General features: G+C 41.2%; 1 pseudogene across 1 annotated transcript; it reads left to right on the forward strand.

The window, feature by feature from the left end:
* The first annotated feature begins 262 nt into the window (after window positions 1-262).
* Window positions 263-4,481, forward strand: LOC306654378 (intelectin-1a-like; annotated as a pseudogene). The gene is made up of 4 exons: window positions 263-552; window positions 877-1,034; window positions 1,422-1,530; window positions 4,258-4,481. The product of its transcript is annotated as an intelectin-1a-like (transcript).
* The last annotated feature ends 19,707 nt before the right edge of the window (window positions 4,482-24,188 follow it).

The raw sequence follows: 24,188 nt of genomic DNA on the forward strand, positions 1-24,188 counted from the left end.
CATGATGATTTCTGGAGTATCCTGGCCAGAGCGAGGCACTATATAAAGGGAGGAACCATCTTTCTCTATTTGGTTTATAAATTCCTTGAGAAAATAATACAGAACAAAGGTGGTCAATGCCTCTGCTTATGGATGGGAAGAAACACAAGATACCCATGGAGGATTATTATTGTACCCATGGAGATAAGTGAACATTGTGAGAATGTTCAGAATACACTTTTAACTTCCCAGGGCCATTCTGGTCACAGGGCTGAGATGGACCATGAGCTCACACACAGGGAAGCTCTGGCTGGTTCTCTCTACAGATGGCCTGTATTTCCTCCGGGCCAAGAATGGTGCTGTCTATCAGACCTTCTGGACATGACCTCTGCGGGTGGCGGCTGGACCCTGGTGGCCAGTGTGCACGAGAACAGCATGCCTGGGAAGTGCACGGTGGGCGATCGGTGGTCCAGTCAGCAGGGCAATAGAGCAGACTACCCGGAGGGGTATGGCAACTGGGCCAATTACAACACCTTTGGGTCTGCTGAGGCGGCCACCAGCAACGACTATAAGGTGGGTGCCACTTGGAAAAGGGTGAGGACCTGAGTGTGGCTGGGCCACAGCAGGAGGGAGGGTTGGGAGGTGGGCTGTGGACATAGTGCTGGAGCAGAAGAGAGAAGTAGCTACACATCTTGCATCCCAGCTCCCTCCCCACAGGGTCATTAGGCAGTGAGGTGGTGCTGGGGGCCAAGATCAGCTGGAAGGGGTGTGTGAGCATGGCTGGCCATCTGTCCACCTGGAGCCCAGAGCTGTCAGCTCAGCTGAGGGAGCCCATGTGTGTTTTTCCCCTGTGGGACCTGCTGGGCTGGTCAGTCTCAATATTGGTTGCTTTTCCAGAACACTGGCTACTATGACATCCAGGCCCAGGCCTGGGCATCTGGCATGTGCCCAACAACAGCCCCATGCAGAATTGGCGGAATAACTCTCTGCTGAAGTACCGCATCACAACTGGCTTCTTCCAGCATTTTGGACATAATCTGTTTGGCCTCTACCAGGTACACAGGGCTGCTGGCTGGGGGAACACTTAAGTGTTTTGGATTGGGGGACAAACCTGCTCTGTGAAGCCAGGTTATGATTGAGTTGCTGGGAAAATCAAAGTCACTACTATTTGCATTGATATTTTAATGAGTTCACAGCGATATCATGCATATTTCAGAAACCCTGAGCCAGACAAGGGAAGAAGCCTAGAGGAGGAAGTGTGGGAAGAAGGAGGAAGAGACACAGAGGACTTGGGACTGTTGGGGAGATGTAGCCATGGGGAAGGAGTCATTATTATTCAGACTGGTTTCTGAATAATGACAATTGACTTGAAGGGATCCCTCTCCTGCCCAAAGGCAGCATATCTACTGTCCTTACAAAACTTTTCTTTTGTGTTCCTGCAGAAATACCCAGTGAAATATGGATTAGGGAAATGTTGGACTGACAATGGCCCAGCAATACCTGTGGTCTACGACTTTGGTGATGCTCAGAAAACCGCTCCTACTGATGGAAGCGCGTGTTTGCTCCCAAAGTTCAATCAGAAGTCCTTTCTTGAATTCTTGGGGGAAAGGGGTAAATAACAATAATAAATAAGTGCTAGCCAGACTCAGCGGTGCACACCGTAATCCCAGCTACTCTGGAGGCTTGAGGCAGGAGGATTGCAAGTTTGAGGTCAGCCTCAGTAATTTAGTGAGACCCTGTCTCAACATAAAAAAATAACATGTGTCGGGGATGTAGCTCAGTGGCAGAGAACCCCTCCATTTAATCCCCACTACCACCATCAAAAAAAAGAAAAAGCTAGTATGTTGATTGAGCTATTAAAATACGTCAGACTCTTTCCTAGGAATTTGACATGATTTTATGTCATTACATCATGAGAAAACTACTAAGTTAGAATACAGTTTTCTCCATTTACAAGGCATAAACCCAGTCTTCGTAACTACCTCTCTATGCAGCCTTTTATAATAGTTAAGAAAAACCAAAGGATAATGTTTTGAGGAAGGAACAAGCAAAGTGGTGAGGAAGATTTATTTTTTATAGGTATTTATTTATTTTGATTCCAGAGATTGAACCCAGGGGTGCTTAACCACTGAGTCATATCCCCAGCCCTTTTTAATATTTTGTTTAGAGACAGGGTCTTGCTGAGTTGCTTAGGGTCTTGCTGAGTTGCTGAGTTGGCTTTGAACTGGTGTTCCTCCTGCTTCAGCCTCCAGAGCCACTAGGATTATAGGTGTGTGCCACGGCACCCAGAGAAGATTTATTTATTTTTTGTGGTTCTGGGGATTGAACCCAGGGCCTTATGCATGTGAGGCAAGCTTTCTACCAACTGAGCTCTATCCCCAGCCCCAAGATTTATTTTTGTTATGAAGGATAGCTATTAATTTTCCTCAAAAAAATTTGCTGTAAAATAAAGTCACAGAAATTAAGTCTTGGATCAGAAAATCAAAAGCCATTACAGCTTGCTTTAATTTTTTTTTAAATTTGTCAGTGGACCTTTATTTTATTTGTATGTGGTGCTGAGAATCAAACCCAGTGCCTCACATATGGTAGGCAAGCGCTCTACCACTGAGCTGCACCAGAATGAAGACCTACTGTTTGCTTTTTTTTTTTTTTTTCTTTTTTAATTCTTACTGTTTGCTTTTGATATTTGAATGAAAGCAGGACAGCAGTTGATGCTGGGAAAACATCCCACGGTAACTGGCTGAGGCCTGTGTAAACAGCAACAGGTGGCTGCATCTGACAATGGCTTATACTGCTCATCTTTACATAGTGATCTTTATTTTTTCTTATTGTTTGGTGGTATTAGAGATTGAGCCAAAGGGGACTCTACCACTGAGCTACATCCTAGGCCTTTATTTTTTTTTTTTATTTTGAGACAGGTCTCACTAAGTTGCTGAGGTTGGCTTAGAACTTGTGATCCTCCTGCCTCAGCCTCCTGAGTCACTGGAATTACAGGTTGTACCACTGTGGTGGGCCTAGTGAGCTTTCTGTGCAGTCTAACTTCTCCCACAGTCTTTAGGAGAACAAGTCTTCTGTGAGTTCCAGCCTCTTACCCCAGATGACAGAGGTTCCTTCAAAGTTGAGTTCAGGGCTGGGATGCATCCAACCCTGGCCACAAGGGTGTGGGGCTTGGATGTCTGACTGAAGCCTGAATTTTTGCTTAGGGCATCTTTGGTTAAAAAAGAAGCTGTTTCTTGTTGTTATTATTTGGTACTGGGAATTGAACCCAGAAGCACTTTATCACTGAGCTACTGTCCCAGTCTTTTTTAATTTTTAATTTTGAGACAGGATCTCACTAAATTACTGAGAGTCTCACTAAATTGCTGAAACTTGTGATCCTTATGCCTCACCCTGGATTACAGGTGTGTGCCCCTGGGTCTGGGTCTGGCTCTAGTCCCTTTTTTTTTTTCCTTTGGTATTAGGATTGAACCTAGAGGTACTTTACCACTGAGCTATATTCCAGTACTTTTTAAAATTTTTATTCTAAGGCAGGATAAATTTCACATTTTATGAAAAATAATTACATTTTTTGAAACCAAAATGGGGTAAAAAGAAGAATGACATTTTTGTATTGGTGCATTATCACTTACCTAATTGTGGGCTTTGTTGTTAGATATTTGTACATGCAATAACATAATTTGATGGGTTTCATCCCCTGATCCCCACATCCCCTTCCTCTAGTCTACTGTGAGGCAGGGTAACTTATAAGGTTATCTGAACCTGGATGGATTCCAGAGAACATAATCAATGGAAGCAACAGCTCTTGATGACCAAATGGTAGTCGGGGATGGAAAATGAAAAAAAAACTAGAAAGAAGCCAAGTGCAGTGGTAAATGCTTATAATCCCAGTGACTTGGGAGTCTGAGGCAAAAGGATCACAAGTTCAAGGCCAGCCTCAGCAATTCGTGAGGCCCTAAGCAACTTAGTGAGACACTGTCTTAAAAAAAAAAAAAAAAAGGCCCAGTGGTTAAGAATCCCTGGATTCAATCCCTGGTACCAAAAAACAAAACAAATCACCAAAAAAAACTAAGGCTTTGAGTAACTACTATCAATTAATTAAGACAGGGTGACAACGGGTTATGACTTAGTGGTAGAGCACTTATCTAGCATCCAGAAGGCCCTGGGAACAATTCCCAGGGCTGGGGTTGGGGGCAGAAGACAGGATGGCAGAGTGAAGAACTAATTCAGGGACAACAAGGGAGAGATTTTTTCCCCCTTATTGGTGTTTGAGATATGTAGTTGGGAACATCCAGGTGGCTATTGGATACAGGGACCTCAAACATGAGAAACATCTGGGCCAGAGCAGGAGACCTGGAAGTGGTCCAGATTCTGCTAATAGTTACATTCAGGGAGAAGATGAGTCATACAGCAAAAATGAGGCAGAGATTGAGCCTTGGGCAATAGCATTTAGGGAATGTGCAGAGGAAGAGAGGCCAGCGGAGGGTTCTGAAGATGAATGCTAAAAAAGGAAGAAAGGAAGTCAGGAAAGAGCATTATTTCAGAATCCACTGGAGGAGAGGGGTTTATAGGAGGATATGCTCAAAGTCAAGAAGCATGAGGACCAACGAGCTTAATGGTGTCATCAGCAAATCAGATCTCTCACTGTCTCTACCTTTTCCCCAGCATTGCATCGGAGGAGGAGGATTCTTCCCAGAGGAAAGTCCCAAGCAGTGTGGGGATTTCTCCTCCTTCTACTGGAATGGATATGGAGCTCACATTGACTCCAGCAGCAGCCGGGAGATAACTGAGGCAGCTGTACTCTTGTTCTACAGATGAGAGCTCTATGGTTTGGGACTGGAAACCCATCTCCAAACCCTAGGCTGTTGGATACAGAAAAACTAGAATACCAATAAAGAAAAGAGGGTAATAAATGGCAACAATTGGTGTCTCTAGGTCTGTTTGAATTCCTTTTACAAATTGGCTGATACCTGGATATGGTTGGCCACTCTGGCATACCATCTTGAGTTGCTTGTTGAAACGGGGACCAAATGTTTCAGTCAGACCTCAGAGAGCCATCTGTGCTAGCACGGTGCTGACCACAGCAGCCCTGGCTTGGGAGCAGGGACCATATGTGTTACAACACTTTGCTCAAAAGGCTGATTGGATCATGCATCCCCAGCACCACATTTTGGGAGCAGGTGCTTGGAATTAAACCAGGACTCAGCACATGCTCCAGCACTGAGCAACACTTCTCTTCTTTATGAATGATCCCTTTTCTATTTATCCCCATGGACTAGGGCATTGGTTCTCAAATAGCAAAGGAGGTGGGATAGGAAGGGGCACTTTTGCCTATCAGGTAGGATGACTAGAAAGATATAGAGGGTCAACTTAAGTTTGAATGTCAGATAAATGATGAATAATGTTTGCAGTATAACTATGTCTTATGCAATATTTTATCTGGCAGACTACTCCCCACGGATATTTGGCAATGTTGGAGGCAGGGGTGTTAAGGGAGCCTGGCAAGAATGCTACTGGCATTTAGTGAATGTTGGGGATATTGCAAAATAACTTATACTACAGCTGGGCATGGTGGTACATGCCTCTAGTCCCAGCAACTCGGGAGGCTGAGGTCTAAGGATCTCAAATTCAAGGCCAGTCTGAGCAATTTAGTGAACCCCTCAGCAACTTAGTGAGACCCTCTCTCAAAGCAATAGAAGAAAATAAAAAGGACTGGGGATGTAGCTCAGTGGTAAATCAACCCTGGGTTCAATCTCCAGTACCAAACAAGCAAAAAAACAACAAACCCAATAACGCCCCCACAAACAAACAAATCCCCAAATCATCTTATATTGCAAAGGACATTCTCTTCTCATAATAATGATCTAATCAGAAATGTTCATGGTGCTGTGGTTTAGAAACTCTGGACGGGAGGATTTTGCTTAAATCCTATGTAAGGGGGGCTAGGAATGTGACCCAGTGGTAGAGCATTTATCTGGTGTGGGTGAGGTGCTGGATTTGATTCCCCAGCACCACCAAATAAATAAATAAATCCTATAGAGGAGAATGATTTGGCACTGTCAAAGCTCATCTGGTACAGAGCAAGCCAGCTTTCAGAATCAAAGACAGATGAACTCTGGTTTGCAGGTCCAGAAAAATTAAGGCTAACATCACAACCAAGATTTATACATACTCTCTTATGAAAGGACTTGCAAACTCTTACAGAAAGGTTTGTTTTTTCTGCTTTTCCTTCTGTGTTTGGTGAGAAAGTACTATCAAGTATGTTCCAAACCTTAACAAATCCAGTTTTCCTCTGTGATGAAAGTCTTTCTCTAGAGTGTTATCAATGCCCCATTTTTCTGTGACAAACCATACTCAATATTTCTATTTGGTTTCCAAGTTCCCCTCAACTTTACCAGTTTCCTTATTAATAACATGTTAAGAATTTCATGCCATTGCATGGCTTTCCTTTCAAATCCAGTTTCACCAAGCCTACATCAGATCTTTAATTGAAAATCTCTCTGGCATCTTTAGCTAGGCCTGGAGGAAAACACATTTGACTGTGTGCAACTCTGTCTGTGGTTGCTATGAAAAGACCACAGAAAGAAGTGACCTGGCAGTCTTTTTTGTTGTTATTGTTTGTTTGTCTTTTAAATGTTTACCTTGTCCTTGCAGATAGACTAAACACCCAAAGTAAATTAAAACTCAAAGTGTTCTGTAGAGATGAGCTCCAGTCCTTTTTATTGCTTATTCTGAGTCAGGGTCTTGCTAAGTTGTGGAGACTGGCCTTGAACTTGGAATGCTCTTGCTTCAGCCTCCTCGGTAGGTGGGATTACAGGGGAGCACCACCAAGCCTGGTTGATCTTATGGTATTTTAATGGGGACAATTGCTGCTACTACCTCTTTATTTGTAGCTCGGGCTGGTGGGTTGGGTTGTAACTGCTGGCTGAAAGGTGCCGTGAAGCCCTCATGGTTGTTCTTCCTTAAGCCTGATCTCTGTCAGTTAGTATTCGTACACTTGCCTTTTTCCTTATTGCCTCATTTCTGCCTTTTCTTCATCCTCTATCTGTTTTGCAATGGTCAGAATGTGTCCCCTAAAATTCATACGTTGAAAGTGAATTGCCAATGGGATAGTACTGACTAGTGGGGCCCTTAAGAGGTGATGGGTCATGAGGGTCATGAATGCCATTAGGATGGCACTGAATTCACAGACAAATTTGAGAAAATTGATATCACTTTAATATTGAAATTTCAGGTCAGTGGAATCAAGGCCCTCCTAAAAGAGGCTTCCCACTCACCTTTGGATGTTCGGTCCTCCTGTCCCTTCTGCTGTGTGAGGGTGCAGCATTCCTCCCCTCAGAGGACCCAGTGCTCAGAGTGCTGTCTGGAAGCAGATATCAGGCTCAGCAGTCAGTATCTGTGAGTCCTTCTAGTGAACTATTGGACCCAAGGTGGTCTTGGGACTCACAAGCTGGTAATTAACATCTGAGGTGAAGGTGATCTTGGAAGCCCTTGAACTTGCAATTGGTGTCAGAAGAGAGAGTGGTCTCTGGGATTGTTTCTTTAACTGGGTACGCAGCATAACCTTGATACAAAAATCTGACCAGAATATCACAAGAAAGGACAAGTACAAGCCAGTCACTCATGATTATATATTCAGCAATCCTAAATAAATTACTAACGAATCTAATCCATTCTTTAAAATACATTGTAACAAAGTTCAATTTATTTCAGGAATGCAAGGAATCAATTAATTAACTCCATGAATGGTATGAAAGAGAGAGGGAGAGGAAAAAGGTCTCATAGCTGTGTAAAGAGAACCTGATGAAATTTTAAATTTATATCTGGTGAAATCATTTATTATGATAAATTATATCTCCCAGAAAATGGCAGAAAACATCATCATACTTCATGGAGAAATTGAAAGTTTTTCTCAGAGGTTGGGAACTATGTAGAAATGGGTGATACTACTTCTGGTAAATTTTTTCTAAAAAAATTATAATAGTATTTGTTGGGCACAGTGGTGCACACCTGTAATCCCAGCTACTAGGGAGGCTGAGACAGGAGGATGGCAATTTCAAGGCCAGGTTCAGCAATTTAGTGAGACTCTGTCTCAAAAATTAAAAAAATTTTTAAAAAGGTGGATAGTGGTGTAGCTCAGTAGATCACCTCTGAGTTTAATCTTTATTACTACACACAATTTTTTTTTACTTTGTATTGGTCTTTACTCTTCACAAATTGCTTTTATATGAATGATCTCATTTGATTCCCACCACCATCTTATGATGGTAATGTTATTTTGTTTTTATTTTTATTTGTTAAGTATTTTTTGGATCAGGTTCTCACCGTGTTGCCCAGGCTGTCTTTGAACTCCTGAGCTCAAGAACTCCTCCTGCCTCAGTCTGGGACCACAGGCATATGCTTCCATGTAATCAGCATTTTGCTGGAGAACTTAGCCAGTGAAACATGATGAGTAAAAGAAAAGATGTGATTTGAATGTAGGAAATCTGAAAGTGTCTATAATTTTTAGAAGTAATACATGAATTTAGGAAGGTCATATGAATATCAATACACACTAGAAACACACAACTACAAAACAAGATAAAATAAACTTTATCATTTTGAAATCATAAAAATAAATATAAAGGTTATCAAGGGATAAGTTCAATGACAGATGATCAATTCTTGAAAAAAAATCTACCTATTTGAAGAAATTAAAGAAGAATTAAATAAATGGAAAAAATAAAATGTTCAGAGATTGGAAGTTTCAATATTAAAGTGATATCAATTTTCTCACATTTGTTTGTGAATTCAGTGCCATCCTAATCAAAGTTAAAATTTCAGATTTTTGAAATTTTAGATGATTTATATGGAAATGCAAAGAGCCAAAAATAGTAAACACAATGTTGAAGAAGAAAAAAAATTAGGGAACTTATACTAACAAATATCAAGACATGTTTTTTGGGTTCCTTCAAAAGCTAATGCTCAGAGATAGGCATAGATATGCCTGCTTGTCATCTCAGCAACTTAGGAGACTACAGTAGGAATATCTCAAGTTTGAGACCATCTTCAGAAAATTACTGAGATCTTGTCTCAAAATTTAAAAAAAAAAAATTTCTAATTAAAAAATTTTTGAAAGCTTTTTTGTGTTATTGGTGATTGAACCCAGAGGGGCTTTACCCCTGAACTACACCCCAGTCCTTTTTGTTTTGAGACAAGGTCTTGCTAATTTGTGGAGACTGACCTGAAACTTATAATCCTCCTGGTTTAGTCTCCTGAGTTCCCAGGATTACCAGCATATGTCACTGTGCCCAGTTTATTCCTTTTCCCTTAGTGTTTTTACCACTCCTTATGTTACTGGAGGAATACGAGGGAGCAGATCTTTTGGCACCACCAAATGGTATTCTGGAACATGCCATGGAAGATGTGTAGCAGTCAGGAGATGGGTGGATAATAGGCACCCTATTAGTCACCAAAACTACCTGAATAGGTGTGACTTCATGTTGAAAAGTGGCAATGTCACACTGAAAGAGTACTGGTCAAGCCTGTGGCAATGGTGCGTGCCTATAATCCTAGCTAGTTTGAAAGAGGTTGAGGCAGAAAAAAAAAAAAAAAAAAAAGACTTGGGATGTAGCTTGGGGTAGAATGGTAGAATGTGCTGAGTTCAATCCCCAATGCTGAAAAACATCTCAAGGTCAAGGTATCCATTGTACAATGTCAGGCAGTCCTTTACCTATCACCCCCTGGTTGGGGATCCTTAATCGGGAGGAGGAAGGACAACCAATGCATTTTTACCCATAACAATTTTATAATATGCTTTTTGGAGCAACAGATTGTATAATGGCAACATCAGGAGATAATTACAAAGCTTGTATAAGAGCATGAGAGTCTCATTCCAACTGACTGAACAAAATGAATGAATCTGACATAATTAACACATAGTGACCAAAGTGAAGGGGAGATGGAAGCAAGAACTTCTTGTGTATCGTAGTCATTGAAATGACCGGTAATGAATTCGAGCATTTCAGAGATGATGATGTCTTCTGCCTTCCAGAGAGGACTTAAATTTGCTCCTGGCAGGTGCTCAGAGGTGTTAGTAATTAGGGATCACCTTGATCGGATTTTAACAATTAAGATGATTCAGAGGAAGCTGGGGATGTAGTTCAGTCATGGACTGTTTACAGAGCAGGTATGAAGCCCTGGCTTTAATCCTCAGCACCAAAAACAACAACAGCAACAAAGTCTCTAACTCTTTCTTAAATTATAATAGTTTTAAGAAATCACAGGACATTCCTGCACTCAAACTATACTTTTTAGTTTTTATCATATTTTTTAATTATTTGTTAAAAATTTTGCCTTCTGCTGGGTGTGGTGGTATACAACTGTAATCCCAGTGACTTGGGAGGCTGAGGCAGGAGGATCGAAAGTTCAAAGCCAGCCTCAGTAACTTAGCAAGATCCAGTCTCAAAATAAAATATTAAGAAAAGGGTTGGAGATGTGGCTCAGTGGTTACACAACCCGATCTCAATCCCCAGTGCAACAAAAACAAAATGAAGGTAGGGAGAGGCAAGAAAGGACCCATTCTCAGAGTCTTCAGAAAGAACATGGCCCTGATGATACCTAAATTTTGGACTTCAAATCTCCAGAATTGTGAGAGAATAATTTTGTGTTGTTTTCAAAACCTACCCAATTTGTGATAATTTGTTTTAACAACTATAAGGAATTAATACAATTGTGTTTCTTGGTAGTTGTTATTTGCAGTTCTGGGGATTGGACCCACAGTGTTTTACTATCCTCAGCCCTTTTTTTTTTTTTTTTTGATTTTGAGGTGGTCTTGCTACGTTGTTCAAGCTGGTCTGGAACTTGACTTCCTCCTGCCTTGGCCTCCCAAGTAGCTGGGATTACAGGCATGTGCCACCCCACCAAGCTACAATTGTGGTATTATTATTCATTTTCTTCTCTATATTAGCTTTAAAATTATGCACTTTGCTTCTATTCTTTTAGGGGTTACTATAGAATTAACAGCATATTTTATGAATGTCTTCTAATCATTCATAAACTTTATTCTTTCTCTTTTTTTTCTCTTTTTTTTTTTTCTTTTTTGGCACTGGGAATTGAACCCAGGGATGCTCCTCCCATGACATCCCCAGTCATTCTCATTTTTTATTTTGAGACAGGGTCTCACTAAGTTGCCCAGGCTGGCCTCAAACTTGCAATCCTGCCTTAGCCTCACTAGTCACTGGAATTATAAGTGTGTGCCACCATGTGCAGCTAAATTTCATTCCTTTTACATGCATGCCAGATCATGTTCTAGAAGCTTGGGATAGAGCAACAAAACAGGCAAAAATTAGAAAGCACACAATATAAATAAAGTAAATAGAATGTCAAACTTTGACAGGTACTTTAGAAAAAAAATGTTTCAACACATAAGTAGGAACTTGGACATGTTGAGAGTCATGGTTTGCAATTTTGAATGGATCCCCATGAGGGATTGAGCCATGAAGGGGTCTGCAGTAGAATGTACCAGGCAGAGGGAGAAGCAAATGCAATACACTTCAGGTGGAAGTGAATCTGCTGGTTCAGAGGGTAGAAGGGACCTCATGTAGCAGAAACTGAATAAGCTTGGAGGAGAGTAGAAGGTGATAATGTCGGAAAGGTAAATTAAGGTAGGAAAGGAGGAATGAGAAACAGGTAGAAAGGAGACATAAAGGAAGGACGAGGGGAGAAGATTTAAATTCAGAAGTTCTGCACACTTTTTCAGGTCTGTGACCCCCAAGTCTGTCTTCCTTGCAGGCCTGCCACTCCCAAATTCTTGGGGAATCTGTAAATCTACCTGTGCACTGTTAATTAACTCCCCCAATAAATAGATTAAGCAAAGAGAGAGACGATACCTTGAGGAACCTATAATTTAGGGAACTTTCCAGCATTATCTGTTGATCAGATAATGAAGAACACATCAGCTGGAGAATCCTGACACTGACCAGACCATCAGAGAGATCACCAGACTGATAATCATTGTTATACACCTTCTCATACCCACCCCTCCTCAAGTTTCCTTTAAAAGAAGAGCTCAGAACCCCCAAAACATGTCTCTCACTCTGGAGTGGGACCACAATTTCTCTTGAAATGTGTATTTCTTGCTTTATCCACAAAGGCCACATTCTCTTGGAATTATCTTCATTCTCTCTCCCTTAAATATGTATCTGCTTTCCTAAATCAATCTCTGTCTATTCCTCTGACTGATGTGGACTGAAATTCTTTCCTATCACTTATATCAAGAACCCAGCTGGTCCTAAGTCAAATTCCCTCTTCTCTCTGGAACTTCTTGAACCCTTTTACCGAGACACGTTTTCTCCCTTGACATCTTGGAATCAGATTGTATAGGGTCTTCTGAGCTTTCTGGGCAAGATTGGAAGACTTGGGGGATTTAAGTAGGAAAATAGCATCATTTAGCAAGATTGCTTTGTTTCTTGAGATTGTATTGGAGATATTCACAGGCAGAAGCAGAGAGGAGCTGATTGTAATAAGCCAGGTGATGTTAGTGGCACAGACAAGGGTAAGAACCAGGGAGGTGAGAGACATGACAAGATCAGGTTATGCTGAAGGTAGGGCTGAACAGATTGACTGTGGGTTGTGGGTGAAAGAGAGGCATCAAGGGTATCGTTCTCATTTCCTAGGCATTTTCCCTTTTTTTTCTTCCTGTTAATTTTGAAAAATTTCAAATATACAGAAAAGTCATATCGAGGGCAGAATTATGTACTCTCAAAATTGTCCACATTCCTACTCTAGGAACCCATGGATATGTTATTTAGATGGCAAAAGGGATTTTGCAGACATAATTCAGTTAAGGAACTTGAGACAGAGATTATCCTGCATAACCCAGGATAACCACATGGTTACCCAGGATAATCACATGGTAATCCAATGTAATCACATGGGTCTTTTTGTGTGTGTGTATGTGAGTGGTATTGGGGATTGAACCCAGGGGCACTCTACCACTCACCTATATTCCTAATCCTTTTTATTTTTTTTATTTTGAGACAGGGTCTTACTAAATTGCCCAGGCTGGACTTGAACTTGGGATCCTCCTGCCTACCCTTCTAATCTCTGGGATTGCAGTGCATATGACATCATGCCTGGCATGGGTCCTTTGAAAGGGAAGCAAAAGACTTAGACACTTACAGAACAGGGAGATATGATGATGGAAGCAGACATCAGAATGATAGGCTTTGAAGATGGAGGAAGGGGCCACGATCCACAGAACATGAGTGACCTTTAGAGATTAAAAATATGGACAGGGGATGTAGCTCAGAGGGAGAGAACTTTCCTAGCATGCATAAAGCCTCAATACTGAAAGAAGAAAGCATTAAAAAAGAAAAGGGAAGCTTTTATACCTTAAACCTGAGAAGGAACACTTTCAAACCCTTTTAGTGATCCATAGACTCATTTAAAATTTTTCTTATTAATTTATTTTTTCAGTCCTGGGCATTGAACCAAAGACCTAGTGCATATAAGCACTCTACCAATGAGGTATATCCTCAGTAACCCCATTTTAATTTCTAATCTCAGAAACTGTAAGACAAAAAAACCAGGGATACTTAACATGGAGCTAAATCCCCCAGCCCATTTTATTTTTAATTTTGTGACAGGGTCCTGCTAAGTTTTCCAGGCTGGCCTGAATTTGTGATCCTCCTGCCTTAGCCTCCTGAGTCACTGGGATTACAGGTGAGTGCCACCATGCCTGACTATACTTAGGAATTTTAGGTCTTTTTCTCTCTCTTTCTCTCACACACACAATCAACTGAAGCAGACAGGAATTTACTTTAAAATGTTAGGACTATTCTGGAATCATTGAGAAGTCTGGAATCCCAGGATGGGAAAATGGGCTGAAACTCAAGATGGACTTCAGAGACTATCATCGTGGCTGGGTGGCAGAATCAATCTTGTTGGGACAGAGCTGCTGCACTGTGACCATCAGCCTCCCCCAGGCTGCTGTTGGACTTCTGGTGCTGCCACCCCTGCTGTTATCTCCCAACTGATTGACTTTGCTTCTCTATCTCAAGGTTCAGAATTCTGGGACGCAACATCCAATTAGCCAAATCTGGGCTACCTGCCTGCATCATGGACTGTCAGAGGGTGTGAGGGAGAATCAGGCTCCTTCAACTTCCTCAGAACTGGGACTCTGACTCCTTCCAGGTTTCACAGAATAGGGAGTGTGGGAGGGATTTCTCCAAAGTTGGAAAGGTATCCTGCTGTGGTGTAGCCAGAAAAGTGGCAAAGTTTCACTATACTCAGTCCCCCAATGAGAAGGATTCAGGATTTTCCATGAAGGAATTAATATTTTGAATTAATAGCACCTCCCAAACCATGAATCACTAGAAGTAGAAGTGAGTCCTGATTGACTTTGGTGAACAGCAGGTGAGCAGGCCTTGGAAAAGGTGCTGCATTTCATTCTTCTACCAGTAAGAGGACTTTAAACAAGAAGAGCCTATAATCCCAGCAGCTTGGGAGGCTGAGGCAGGAGGATCTGCAAGTTCAAAGCCAGCCTCAGCAACTTAGCGAGGCCCTAAGCAACTCAGTGATACCCTGCCTCTAAATAAAATATTCAAAAGGGCTGAGGGAGACACCCCTCCCCCCGCTGGAGCAGTGAACGCGAACAACTGGGAGTGCCGTAAAGGAGGCCGCTTGGCACAGCGCTGGGACTCAGAGCAACCACTGGGGCTCCGGCGGCTGCCCAGGGGAGGAGTGGCGAGGAGAGCCCAGGAGAGGTGTGGACTCAGAACACCGGGGCCTGCCCTGAGGAGGAGGAGGAGGAACGTGGCCACTTGGATTCGGAGTGACTGCACCAGAGCTACAGGCGGTTGCCAGAGGAGAAGCTGCGCGGCGAGCTGTTTGGACTCTAAGTGATCGCTTCTGAACACCGGGGCCTGCCCTGAGGACGAGGAGGAGGAAGAGGAGCGCGGCCGCTTGGATTCGGGGTGACTACACCAGAGCTACAGGCGGTTGCCAGAGAAGGGGCTGCGTGGCGAGCTGTTTGGACTCAGACCACTTCTGAACCCCGGGGCCTGCCCAGAGGAGGAGTAGGAGGAGGAGGAGGAGGAGCGCGGCGGGTCGTTTGGACTCGCAGTGACTGCATTAGCGCTCCAGGAGGCTGCTCAGAGGAGAAGGCGAGTGGTGAGTTGTTTGGACTTAAAGTGACAGTGCCTGAACACAGGGGGGCTGCCTGGAGGAGAAGCGTGGTGGGACGCTTGGTCTTGAGTGGCCGCACCAGAGCTCCGGGCGGTTGCCCAGAGGACCCGTGCTGCGGGTCATGTGGATTCAGAGCCACTCAGAGCGACAGCTCCTGAACACTTGGGGGGTTATCTGGAGAAGGAGGAGGAACGGGGAGGGTCACTTCGACTCGGAGTGATTGATTGCCCAGGGCTACGGGTGGTTGGTGGGAGGTGGAGGCACGCAGTGAGTTTCTTGGACTCCTAGTGACCGCACCGGAATACTAGGCGGCTGTCTGGAGGAAGAGGCGTGTGGCAAGTCTCTGGGTCTCAGAGCGATTGTACGGGGCCCCAGGTGGCTGCTCAGAGGAGGGGCCGCATAGCCAGGCGATTAGGTACAGAGCAGGGTCCCAGGATCTAGGAGGCTTCTGGGTGGAAGAGCCGCACAGAGACAGGCTTAGGGCGGAGCGCAGGTTCCAGGCCTGCGGGCAGATTCTCTGAGGAGGGGCAGCCTAAGGAGATTCATCTGCGAAGGGTGAGGCTCCCAGGCCCAGGAGGTAGGGCTGGGCCCCTGGGAACTTTTCATAGGAAGGCAGCCCAGCCCAGGCGGTAGCTGTAAATTGACGGGAACCTCTAGGAGGAAACTGACCAGCGAGACCTCCCCACCGGGTGAGTCTTCCCTGCCAGGTGAGGTTTCCCCACAAGGACGGTAAAACTAGAGACTCAGGCCCAAACAGGCCTTGCCTCAGCCCGCAGCCTAGGTCCCCTTTGGATGACCATTGGTCAACAAGTGGAGGCACCTCTGCCCACTAGCAGGGATTATACCCCACCTGAAGGCCACCACTCCTAGAGAGGCAGCTTCCTTGTGGAGCACCGCATTATCAACTTCCTCCAAGACTTCAGGCTACTGAAGGCTAAGGGGGGATATATATAGAAATATTCAGGGACATTGTAAGTCAATAGAGGAAATCTGCAATATCTCAGTGGTCCACTGATACCTGAACGACATGAGAAAACAAGGAAAGAAAATGCTGCAAACAAATCTAGATGTTACATCAATAAAACCCAATGACAGCATGGCAGAAGAAATGACAGAAAAGGAGTTCAGAATGTACATAATTAAAATGATCAGAGAAGCAAACGATGAGATGAAAGAGCAAATGCAAGCATTGAATGATCGCACCAATCGACAGTTAAAAGAGCAAATACAGGAAGCAAAAGATCATTTCAATAAAGAGTTAGAGATATTGAAAAAAAACCAAACAGAAATCCTTGACATGAAGGAAACAACAAACCAAATTAAGAACTCCATAGAAAGCATATAAAATAGGATAGAACACCTGGAAGACAGAACCTCAGACATTGAAGACAAAATATTTAACCTTGAAAACAAAGTTGAACAAACAGAGAAGATGGTAAGAAATCATGAACAGAATCTACAAGAACTATGGGATATCATGAAAAGGCCAAATTTAAGAATTATTGGAATTGAGGAAGGCCTAGAGAAACAAGCCAAAGGAATGAACAATTTATTCAATGAAATAATATCAGAAAATTTCCCAAATCGGAAGAATGAAATGGAAAATCAAGTTCAAGAGGCTTATAGGACTCCAAATACACAAAATTACAACAGACCCACACCAAGGTACATTATTATGAAAATACCTAACATACAAAATAAAGACAGAATTTTAAAGGCCGCGAGAGAAAAGAACCAAATTACATTCAGGGGAAAACCAATATGGATATCAGCAGATTTTTCAATCCAGACCCTAAAAGCTAGAAGGGCCTGGAACAACATGTTTCAAGCCCTGAAAGAAAATGGATGCCAACCAAGAATCTTATACCCAGCAAAACTTATCTTCAAATTTGACGATGAAATAAAATCCTTCCATGATAAACAAAAGCTAAAAGAATTTACAAAAAGAAAGCCAGCATTACAGAACATTCTCAGCAAAATATTCCATGAGGAAGAGATGAAAAACAAAGAAGCAAAGCAGCAAAGGGAGGAATTACCCTAAAGGAATTGTCAAATAAAGGAGGAAACAAGTTGTGTCAAAAAAATAAATAAATAAAATGTAAAAAATGAACCAAATGACCGGGAAACCAAATCATTTCTCTATAATAACCCTGAATGTTAATGGCCTGAATTCATCAATCAAAAGACATAGACCGGCAGACTGGATTAAAAAGAAAGATCCAACAATATGTTGCCTGCAAGAGACTCACCTCACAGAAAAAGATACCCATAGACTAAAGGTGAAAGGATGGGGAAAAACATACCATGCACATGGACTCAGCAAAAAAGCTGGAGTATCCATCCTCATTTCCGATAATGTGGACTTCAAGCCAAAGTTAGTCAGAAGGGATAAAGAAGGACATTTCATACTGCTTAAGGGAAGCATAAATCAGCAAGATATAACAATCATAAACATCTATGCCCCAAACAGTGGCTCATCCATGTATGTCAAACAAATCCTTCTCAATTTCAGAAACCAAATAGACCATAACACAATAATACTAGGTGATTTTAACACGCCTCTCTCACCACTGGACAGATCTTCCAGACAAAAATTGAACAAAGAAACCATGGATCTCAATAACACAATCAATAATTTAGACTTAACGGACATTTATAGAATATACCATCCAACCAAGAGCGAATACACTTTCTTCTCAGCAGCACATGGATCCTTCTCTAAAATAGACCATATATTATGCCACAAAGCTAATGTTAGCAAATACAAGAAGATAGAGACACTAGCATGTATTCTATCAGATCATAATGGATTGAAGTTAGAAATAAATGAAAGAGTAAAACACAGAAACTATTCCAACACCTGGAGATTAAACAATATGCTATTATATGATGAATGGATAACAGAAGATATTAGGAAGGAAATTAAAAAATTCTTAGAGGTAAATGAGAACAAAGAAACAACATATCAAAATCTCTGGGACACTATGAAAGCAGTACTTAGAGGGAAATTTATTTCATGGAGCGCATTTAATAAAAGAAGTAAAACTCAACAAATAAACGACCTAACATTACAGCTCAAAGCCCTAGAAAAAGAAGAACAGACCAGCACCAAAAGTAGTAGAAGACAGGAAATAGTTAAACTCAGAGCTGAAATCAACGAAATTGAAACAAAAGAAACAATACAAAAAATTGACAAAATAAATAGTTGGTTTTTCGAAAAAATAAACAAAATTGATAAACCTTTAGCCACACTAACAAAGAGAAGACGAGAGAAAACCCAAATCACTAAAATTCGGAATGAACAAGGAAATATCACAACAGACAGGATTGAAATACAAAACAGAATTAGAAGCTATTTTGAAAATCTATACTCCAACAAAATAGAAAATTTCGAAGACATCAACAGGTTTCTAGAGACATATGAATTGCCTAAACTGAACGAGGAGGACATAAACAATTTAAATAGACCAATTTCAAGTACTGAAATAGAAGAAGTCATCAAAAACCTACCAACAAAGAAAAGTCCGGGACCAGATGGGTTCTCAGCCGAGTTCTACAAAACCTTTAAAGAAGAGCTCATTCCAATACTTCTCAAAGTATTCCATAAAATAGAAGAGGAGGGAACCCTCCCAAACTCATTCTATGAAGCCAATATCACACTGATACCTAACCAGACAGAGACTCATCAAGGAAAGAAAATTTCAGACCAATATCCTTAATGAACATCGATGCAAAAATTCTCAACAAAATTTTAGCAAATCGCATACAAAAACATATTAAAAAGATAGTGCACCATGATCAAGTGGGTTTCATCCCAGGGATGCAAGGTTGGTTCAACATCAGGAAATCAATAAACGTAATTCACCATATTAATAGACTTAAAGTCAAGAATCACATGATTATTTCAATAGATGCAGAGAAAGCATTTGATAAAATACAGCACCCCTTCATGCTCAAAACACTAGAAAAAATAGGGATAGTGGGAACATTCCTTAACATTGTAAAGGCCATTTATGCTAAGCCCATGGCTAATATCATTCTAAATGGTGAAAAACTGAAAGCATTCCCCCTAAAAACTGGAACAAGGCAGGGATGCCCTCTTTCACCACTTCTATTCAACATCGTTCTTGAGACTCTGGCCAGAGCAATTAGACAAACCAAAGAAATTAAAGGGATACGAATTGGAAAAGAAGAACTCAAACTATCCCTGTTCGCTGATGACATGATTATATATTTAGAGGAACCTGGAAATTCCACCAGAAAACTCTTAGAACTCATAAGTGAATTCAGTAAAGTAGCAGGTTACAAGATCAATGCCCATAAATCCAACGCATTTTTATACATAAGTGATGAATCTTCAGAAAGAGAAATTAGGAAAACTACCCCATTCACAATAGCCTCGAAAAAAATAAAATACTTGGGAATCAATCTCACAAAAGAGGTGAAAGACCTCTACAATGAGAACTATACAACACTAAAGAAAGAAATTAAAGAACACCTTAGAAGATGGAAAGATCTTCCAGGTTCTTGGATAGGAAGAATTAATATTGTCAAAATGGCCATACTACCTAAAGTGCTATACAAATTCAATGCAATTCCAATTAAAATCCCAATGACGTACCTTACAGAAATAGAGCAAGCAATTATGAAATTCATCTGGAAGAATAAGAAACCCAGAATAGCTAAAGCAATCCTTAGCAGGAAGAGTGAAACAGGGGGTATTGCAATACCAGATCTTCAACTCTACTACAAAGCAATAGTAACAAAAACGGCATGGTATTGGTATCAAAATAGAAAGGTAGATCAATGGTACAGAATAGAGGACATGGACACAAACCCAAATAAATACAATTTTCTCATACTAGACAAAGGGGCCAAAAATATGCAAAGGAGAAAAGGTAGCCTCTTCAACAAATGGTGTTGGGAGAATTGGAAATCCATATGCAACAGAATGAAACTAAACCCGTATCTCTCACCATGCACGAAACTAAACTCAAAATGGATTAAGGACCTCGGAATCAGACCAGAGACCCTGCATCTTATGGAAGAAAAAGTAGGTCCAAATCTTCACCTTGTTGGTCTAGGATCAGACTTCCTTAACAGGACTCCCATAGCACAAGAAATAAAAGCTAGAATCAACCACTGGGATAGATTCAAACTAAAAAGCTTTCTCTCAGCAAAGGAAACTATCAGCAATGCGAAGAAAGAGCCTATTTAGTGGGAGAATATATTTGCCAATCATACCTCAGATAGAGCACTAATCTCCAGAATCTATAAAGAACTCAAAAAACTCTACTCCAAGAATTCAAATAATCCAGTCGATACATGGGCTCAGGAAATGAATAGACACTTCACAGAAGAAGATCTACAAGCAATCAACAAACATATGGAAAAATGCTCAACATCTCTAGTAATAAGAGAAATGCAAATCAAAACCACCCTAAGATTCCATCTCACCCCAATTAGAATGGCGATTATCAAGAATACGAGCAACAACAGGTGTTGGCGAGGATGTGGGGAGAAAGGTACACTCATACATTGCTGGTGGGGCTGCAAATTAGTGCAGCCACTCTGGAAAGCAGTGTGGAGATTCCTTAGAAAACTTGGAATAGACCCTCCATTTGACCCAGCTATCCCACTCCTTGGCCTATACCCAAAAGACTTAAAATCAGCATACTACAGAGATACAGCCACATCAATGTTCATAGCTGCTCAATTCACAATAGCCAGACTATGGAACCAACCTAGATGCCCTTCAATTGATGAGTGGATAAAGAAACTGTGGTATATATATACAATGGAATATTACTCAGCCATAAAGAATGATAAAATTATGGCATTTGCAGGCAAATGGATGAAATTGGAGAATATCATGCTAAGTGAGATAAGCCAATCTCAAAAAGCCAAAGGACGAATGATATCGTTAATAAGTGGAGGATGACACATAATGGGGGGGGGGGCAAGGGTTAGTGTTAGGGTTAGAGTTAGGGTTAGGGAGGGGGGGCAAGTATGGAGGAAGGAAGTACTGTATAGAGGGTAAAGAGGGGTGGGAAGAGTGGGGGGAAGGGAAAAAATAACAGAATGAATCAAACAACATTACTCTATGTAAATTTATGATTACACAAATGGTATGCCTTTATGCCATGTACAAACAGAGAAACAACATGTATCCCATTTGTTTACAATTAAAAAATTAAAAAAAAATTCTGCATTGAAAAATCTAAAAAAAAAAAAAAAAAAAACAAAAGGGCTGAGGATGTGGCTCAGTGGTTCAGTTCTGGGCGCAACAAAACAAAACAAAACCACAACACAACACAACAAAAGCCACCACCACAACAACAAAACAACAACCAAGAAGAGTCCCTGAGATGATTTCAGACCGGGAAAGTTCATAGCCAGAATGCTTGTAGGCAAAGGAAATTTTTTTTAATTCAAAGTGAAAGCTTAACACAGCATATAACTCACCTGGAATGTTTCAAGTTGCTGATGATGAAGGTTTCAAATTCAAAAGAAAATAATGCAGTGATAAAAGTTTAGTCCTTAAAATAACAGAACTCCTAGAATGCCAAATGCTGAAAACTTCTAGTTCAATCACTGTATCTGCAGCAGACTCTGGTTTGTATGTATGTGCATTGTGTGTGTGTGTGTGTGTGTGTGTGTACATACACATACATATGTACATACACATATTGGAGATTGGGACACTTTAGCACTGAGCTATGTCCTCAGTCCATTTAATTTTTTATTTTGAGACAGGGTCTCACTAAGTTGTTGAGACTGGACTTTTATTTGTGATCCTCCTGCCTCAGCCTCTGAGAAGCCGGGATTGCAAGTGTGCACCACCACACCTGGCAGATAATGGTTTTAGATATACTTGAAGCCTACTCTTAAACTTGCAGACATTTCCCCTCCATCCCTCCCTACCTCCTTCACTTCCTTTCCTCTCTCCTTCTCTTTCCTTCTTTCCTTCCTTCTGTCCTTTCTCTCTCTCTCTCTCTTTCTTCCTTTTTCCTTTCTTTCTTTTCTTCCTTCTTTCTTTCTCTCTTCTACAAATACCCTCTGAATCCTCTGAAATGCTATGTGATATCCTTGGTATGCAGTAGAGGCTGTATATGAAATGCAGGCTCCGTACACACTTGCTGATTGAGTTTTGAATTTCTCTGCTGAGGGAAGCTTCTGTTGTCAGTAGGAGAAAAGAGAAGTCAAAGTTTTCTGAGGTTGTTTTTCTTGATGATAACCATTCTTTTCATGAATTTGCATACATTCTCATCTGCTCTTGCAGTTTCCTCCTCACAGCAATCCTATGAGGTAGAAATTCATTTTTAAAACTTGCTCTTTCTGGATATACATGGCAGTATATTTTGACATAGTATAAATACATGGAGTATAACTCATTCTAATTAGGATCCCATTCTTGTGGCTGTACATCACGTGGAGTTTCACTGGTTGTGCTTTCATATATGAACATAGGAAAGTTACGTCTGATTCCGCTGTCTTTCATATTCTCATCCCCCCTCCCTTCCTTTCATTCCCCTTTGTCTAGTCCAGTGAACTTATATTTTTCTCTGAGGTAGAGCTTATTACCCACATTTTACAGATATGAAAATTGAAGTTGAGAGGGATGAAGTGGTTTGCCCAATATCACATATCTAAATAGTACCCAATCCTGAATTTGAACTCAAGTCATTGGGCTTGCAGTAAGTTCTTCATTCCAACATACCAACTCTCTGTTAATGTTAGAGAGAGCATTTTTTATCAAGTCTAAGGTGATAGCATGCCTCATTATTGATGTACCACTGAAGATGAAATATAAACTGATATGCCATTGAATGAAGAAGATGCATCTAATATCAGAGATAGTAAAGTGTTAAATCTGATGTAATAGGAAGTATAAATTTCATGTGAACAATTGTCTTAGTTCTGGATACAATTACATTTCCTCTTGTTGATATATCAGGACATGTGTAAATCTACAGGGAGTGTTGGCTTAACAAATAGAATGACACAAACTTTTTCCTAAGAACTGCTGTGAAATAAAAATAAACAATCAAATGATCATGCTATTTCATCAACATAACACTCTGCATGAGGGATGAGGTAACACCTGGAAGAAGCGATCCTTTTCATTCCAATAATGAGGCAGGAGAGTTGTAAGTAACACTTAAGCTCAGGGAGTTGAGGAGTGACCCTGGGACAGGAGGAATGGAGCAGGTGTTGGAGGAATGGAGCAGGTGTTGGAGGAAGTGCGTCTGGAGCAATGATTCTAAAATGCAGCCCAGGGACCAGTGTCCCTCTAGAAGGAGTTTTTGTTGACTTGTAGCAAAATGAGGCTAAAAATAATAGGATCATCCTGATAGATAGAAAAGGTGATACATACAATCCAAGATTCATTCATGATAAAACATCCATTCATAGATATTTTAAATATTCTCTTTTTTTAAATGTAAAACTATTTATTTTTGCTTGTTAGTCTATATGTCATAAAGGAGGAAAGATTTTCTTCTTTTCCCCAAGTTCCTGCCTCAGAAGATAGAAGAGACATTTCTATTAAATTAATAGTATTGGAAAGAAACCTTTCACCTTTCTTTCTTCCCTTCATTAGTTATGCCTAGGCAGGAAGAATGATCAAAACTGGTGAGCAGAACTGCCTTCTACTGGGCAGGCATCATGTTTCTTCCTCTCTGGCTTCCTTTCTTAAAGACATAGTCTACCTGCAGCTACCTGTGCCTACCTGTCTTCTACCTGTAAGCATGCCAGGGAAGCACCTGCCCCTACAGGGTGAAGTTCAATGCTTTGCCAAGACTGGGTTGATAAATGCTATTCAGAGCACAACGAATAAGCAGGATCTTTTAGATCCTACTCCATGCTGCACTTTTAAAGTTTTACCTGTAATAAAGCTATTATTTTGGTTTCTTGTTCTTATGTTTACTGGTCATTCTTCCCAGATCTTGAGAGAAGAGTATGATTGTATGATTCACTCAAGACTCAACAGATTAGTATAACAGAATCATGGAAGAGCAGCATCTTTCTACCTGGAAGGGATG

Source organism: Sciurus vulgaris, assembly GCF_902686455.1.
Source record: "Sciurus vulgaris genome assembly, chromosome: 1".
Classification (NCBI taxonomy): Eukaryota; Metazoa; Chordata; class Mammalia; order Rodentia; family Sciuridae; genus Sciurus; species Sciurus vulgaris.